Source organism: Urocitellus parryii, unplaced genomic scaffold (genome assembly GCF_045843805.1).
Source record: "Urocitellus parryii isolate mUroPar1 unplaced genomic scaffold, mUroPar1.hap1 Scaffold_49, whole genome shotgun sequence".
NCBI classification, from domain to species: domain Eukaryota; kingdom Metazoa; phylum Chordata; class Mammalia; order Rodentia; family Sciuridae; genus Urocitellus; species Urocitellus parryii.
The window spans coordinates 2,190,938-2,196,937 of NW_027554054.1; positions in this window are offsets into that span (position 1 = coordinate 2,190,938).

The following is a 6,000-nucleotide window of genomic DNA, read 5'->3' on the forward strand; positions in this document are numbered from 1 at the left end:
AAAGCAACGTTTTTATTTGGGAGAAACTAAAAACAGCAAAAATATCCATTGACAGGAATGAATAATTGAACAAATAAATGTGATGTAAAGCTACATAGGAGTTAAGAATGAATGAAGGTTTTATTTATCTACATTAATAGAACCAAAAATTAATTACAGAGGGAAAAAAAGTAGAATGGGATATTATAACATTACTTATGTAAATTAAATAGTACAAAAATATATATCATTCATGGTTACTTATCTTACTTTCTATATAATGAATATATACATATATATAAACTAAGTATATTTGTTAGAATAATTGATACATATTAACATAGAAAATATAATTTATAATAGGGAAATTTCTGGAATAAAATATATCAATACCAAGTTTATGGTTCCATTTAGGGTACACTGCAATAGTGACAGATACTTGAACTTCTTTCCAATTTTATATCAATTATACTAACACATGTCAATTCTGGGTATATATCATATCTTTTTTTTAAACTTTCCAGTATATATGAAAGTTCTAAGACAAAGATATATAAAGTCAATGATTCAGACAGAGTTATTGAAACTTCAAATCCAAAAAATGTGACTAATGCACGTCTCTGAGTTAATTCAATGTTATACAGCAATTTTCTGATTAGAATACTTAAATAATTAATTAATTAGGGAACAGATAGATATCTGAACAGATCAAAGGTTTTAAAAAACTCTGACAGGTTACCTGGTCGTGAATATTCCAGGATACATGCAAGAGTGCTATGAATTAGAGCTGTCAGTTTTGGCCATTGAAAGCGTCACGATACTTTTAATCCCTTGAAGAGCTGCACTGACTGGTAGAGGAACCTGATTGTCTGCAGACTTTATTGCTGTGTCTTTTAATATTCTTGCAATTAAGAACAGAATTGTAGGCAGGATTGTCATACATCCTAAAATAAAAACAAATCAGATTACCTCATAACTACTCAATGCCACTGTAGAAGTTTCCATTCCTTATTTTTTTTACAATTAATTATGTTTGTCTTTTTTTCCCCTCTTCCTTTAGACAGGGTCTCACTTTGTTTCTCTGGCTGGCCCCACATTCCTAGGCTAAAGTGATCCTTCTGCCTCAGCCTTTGGAATAGCTGGGACTAGAGTGCATGCCACCATGCCTGGCTGACTATGGTTTCATATTATTTATTTTCTTTGTTTTTATATAAAATTTGCTACATTACTTTTACTATAATTCAATGTTTGAAAAAGAACATAAGAAATTGCCATTTATTTTAGAGAAGAGAGAACTGATATTTTCTTTTTCCAACCCAGCCATTTTGTTACTGCTAATATTTCACCTATTTAGTAGTCCATGCCCTTCATAATTAAAATGAAAAAGAAGATAGAAAAACAGAAAGAGAAAACTACCATATACATTGAGAAGCATCTAAGTTACCTGGTGAATCTTATTAGTAATTCTAAAATATATAATTAAACTTCAGTGTACTAAAGGCAGCCTAATCAAGCCAGGAAAATGAGAAGACTACTGAGGTAAGCAAAGAAGAAATTATAGAATCCCAGAATTTGTGGATAAAAATTCAACCATGGTGGTGGGGGTGGGGGGGCCTGGGGTTGTGGTTCAGTGGTTGAGCATGTTCGAGGTGCTGGGTTTCACCCTCAGCGCCACATAAAAATAAATAAAATAAAGATATTGTGTCCAACTACAACTAAAAAAAAAATCAACCACACACTTAACAAAAGAATCCCTTCACTATTCTTATAGGTAGCTTCCTACAAAACTCCAAGGAGAGAAAGTCATTCTTTTTACACATGTAGGGTAACTGTAAGAATCAAAAAATTGTCCCTTGGTTATACTGAAATTTACCAGTATGTTTACTAATAATTATTTTTACTTTCCAGCAAAACAAGGAAAGTTTGCTTCCATACAACAGTTTTTCAATATCTATTATATTTACTAGTCATGATTTCTTTAGATACTCCTTAGAGATGGCTATCACTCTCCTCTGAAATTCTTTAGCTTTTCAATGTTGCTCATGAATGTAAACCAGATTAGAAAATAATGAGCTTTGTAATTCTACCTTACTATCTTCCCAGTCTGCAGTTCTGTCTTGTTTGAAACATATCTGAAAAGTCAGCTTAGGTCTTTCATTTTTTGAATCTTTAATCTTTATAGGATCTTAAAAGTACATAAATCTTTTTAAAAGACTGACCTCTCATTTCACACTTGAGATTTAAGAGAAAAATAAATTATAAGTGTTTAAAATTCAAGGCAAGATCACTTTCATTACTGCTTATAATGCATTTTGAAATACTGATCAATACTGTACCAGCAGGTGAACAAAGGGACTGTAAATCAGAGGGAATAGTGACTGTGGCTGACACCAGAGGAGCACTTTCTTCTGACAGCCGGGTTTTAGTGGCTATGTGACTTGGAGAGTCTGACATCTTGGTACTCAGATGTGGCATATGCTGAACTAAAATGAACATCAATAGTTCCATAGTTGCAAACATAAGAGATTTTCCAGGAATGAGGCCACAACTGTAAAGTCCTTCTCCTAATACTGGACAGGACTATTTTTCCATTTGATCTTCATCTTAGATAAAAAATAATTTTGGTGAAATTTTCAGCAGAAAATTGAAAATGGCATATAAAATATCACAATAAATACCTTTAAGAAATTCCTTCAAACGGATTTACAAGTAAATGCCTAAATAATGCCAAATGTCTTTCTTAGTATATAATTCTATGCCTTACTAGAATTTTGTGTATTAACTTCTCTAAACTGATGGATAGTTATTTTTTACTTGGAAAATATTAGGTATTTATTTCCTAATAAAGATAACACATATTCTAGGTTAAACTATGTGAAGTTAACATTTTTGGAGGGGAAAAATGATGAGCTATCAGCAATTTCATTTGGTCCTAATGAAAACAAAATCAGTTTCAAATTTTCTAAATGTATGATCATTTTTTAAATCATAAACCTCCTGGCCTTACACTCAGCACCTCAACACCAATCAGCTATTATGAATTGAATCAAATAAGTTGAATTAATTTTAATTTTAAAGGATAAACGTATATTATTAAAAGCTGAGAAAACATACATATGAAAACAAAGTATTTTGCAATTAATATTAACATAGAGGGCTGTGTAACAAATAAGAATATTAACAATCTTGGGAAATGGTCACATTTCATTCCAACAGGTATTTAAGCAACAGATGTCTTAAATGTTTAAGTTGAATTATTCTCCCACAGTTAAAAAATACTTGAATTAAACAATATTGATAGAATTTAGTGCCCTTAAACCAAATATAAGCTCAGTACCTGAGAGTTGTGTGCCACAGACAACAGGGATTTTTGGGGAGTCCCTCCTCTATTCAACTCAGCAAGGATTACAAACTTTCAGCTTTCACAGGTAGTCTGCCCAATGAGTCTGCCTCAAATTTCAAAGTCAGAGAAAGCTCAATCACAAATAAAGTACCTTTACCTCTTCCCTTAATGTTTCCACTTTATCTAATGCCCAGTTTCTTTCCCAAGTTGATTCATCTTTCTTCATGTGATCCCACTGTTCCCAGCCTAGTTGACTTCCCAGGGATTCTTCAAGGATTTCAATCATATCTCATATGTCTTCAACTGGGAGGTTGAATAGTCTAGTATATAACTAGACAGGGATGTCTAGTTAGACTATTCTCCTCAATATAAGAAAAATGTTCAATTCTTTCTTATCTAAAGCTCCCAAAGTCTCTTAGACCCTTTTATCTACCCACATGCCTCCTCTGTCTTGCTCCTTCCTTTCCCAGCCTAGATGTTTCCACTTCATTTACTTTCTCATTCACCCCCCTGATCTTCTACAATCTGGCTTTTACCAACCCAAGAAAATCCTCTGAAGAAGGTCTCTAATAATCTCTTCCGGACCCTTTTCTTTCCTCATTTATGTACTGTTTCTTTAGATGTTATAATCTGCATTTTTTTTTTTTTGGTACTGGGGATTGAACCCAGGGGTGCTTAACCACGGAACCACATCCCCAGCCTCCTTTTTGTTTTGTTTTCATTTTGAGAAAGGGTCTTACTAAGATGTGTAGGGCCTCACTTAATTTCTGAGGCTGGCTTTGAACTTGTGATCCTCCTAAATCAGCCTTCAGAGTCACTGGGATCACAGGCATTAGCCACCACTCCTGGCCTCATCTGCCTTTCTTGAAATTTCTCTCTTATCTTATGGGGGGGGAAGTGTCCTCCCGGCAGCTCTGGTTCAACCCAAACTTCTGGCGGCTGCGGTGGCCGCGCTGAGCTCCAGGCGGGGCTGGCGGCGCCTCCTCGGTCTTCTCTTCCTAGTTGGCCCGCCAGCAGCGGCGGCGCAGCCTCGGAGCCTGTCCCGCCTCCTGAGCCGCGGAGTGGGCTCTGTGGCGCTGCAGAAGGTCCACGGGTCTACTCTGTGCGCTCAGCTCACCTCACTCCTGCAGGGCTCCTCCAGGTGCTTGTTTATGGCTGGAGCCTCAGCTGCTCCGGCTGCCCTATCCCCCATCCTACCTCATCCCCCAGACCTCGCCCCCCCAGCAGCGCTCCCCTAATTGACTGCCCCCCCACCCCTCTTGGCCTGGCTGGCCCCCTCCCCCTCCTCCTCCTCCTCCCACCTGGGCGGCCAGGCCCTTCCTCCCTTGCACGCCTCCTCCTCATCTTTTCCCTCCTTCTCCTCTTCCTCCAGCAGCCTGACGCGCTACTGCTCGGCGCTGCTTCTCTGCTTGCCTTGGTTCCGGGCGCACCCAGAGAAATGGGAGAATCGCCGCGTTCAGAGCGCCCGCCAGCACAGTGGCCACCGCGGCTAGCCTAGGAGCACCCAGGGCCAGAAGGCTACACCAGTGCCAGGCAGTTTTGAGTTCTTTCCCTCTGTCTGATTTCAGAGTGTATGTGGCTTGCTAGATGGAGCTCTATTGAATATTTGCTCCAAACTCCCAACTCTGGGATCTTTATTCAATATGAGAAACTCCTTTCTCTTCTTTAAGAAGCAATATGTACCAATAGGGTGTTCAGGGCTGCATCTCTTCTTATTGGTTGGTCCAACTTTCCTGTTCATTGGGGGGTGGGGGGTCACTTTTAATTGTCCTCTTTGGTCAGCCATCTGTAATGCTTGATCAGCACCCATGCAGTTTAGTTCTTAAACATAGTGTCTCCTCTGCTTTCTAGAAATCATTAATTGAACACATGAGCCTGAGTATATGTTAAATGTTTTTGATATCTCTTTTAATCCTCAGAGTAATCTCATCATAAGTTATGATGAGACATATTTTTTTACAGAAGAGAAACTGGCTCAGAGAAATGATTTAATTATTCCAAAGGGCCATAGGCAATGTGCCTGAGTCAAGATCAGGTCAAGGTTCTGGTGACTTCATGTTGACACTATGTTGCTTTCCATCCAGGAGCAGCTTGTTGGTCGTGGAGTCTGGAATGCTTATCATATTCCACATCAAAATGTCTCTGCTAGGTTTCACTGTGTTTCCGCGTCCCTAGTTGCTGATCAGGGTGGTGGCCATTTACCTGTTTAGAACTAGGAGTACGCCCAAGTCTTACTGGCTAACTGGGCTTACAGGTCTTTCTTAACTCCCCAACATCCAGCTCATCCTGATCTTACTACTAGGCTAAATCCTGCTTAGATGAGGCAGAAACTGTACATGTCAGTGTCCAGATCTGTGTGAAGATTTTACATCTTTATTCTGACATTGTTACATTCTGAAGCCATCAAAGGATTAAAGGGAGAGTTCCTTGTTTCTCATTCTAAGCTTTATTTTTTTTTAGTTACTAAAATAAAGTTTGAGACTCTAAGCATATCATCAGAGCAGTTTATTTGCCAATGATGCAGTGAAACACACATTAAAAATGCTTTCAGGAAGTAAAACTTGGGGCTAGGGTTGTGGCTCAGTGGTAGATCACTCACCTAGCATGCATGAGGCTTTGAGTTCGATTGTCAGCATTATATGAAAAAAAGATAAATAAGTAAAGGTATTGTGTCCATC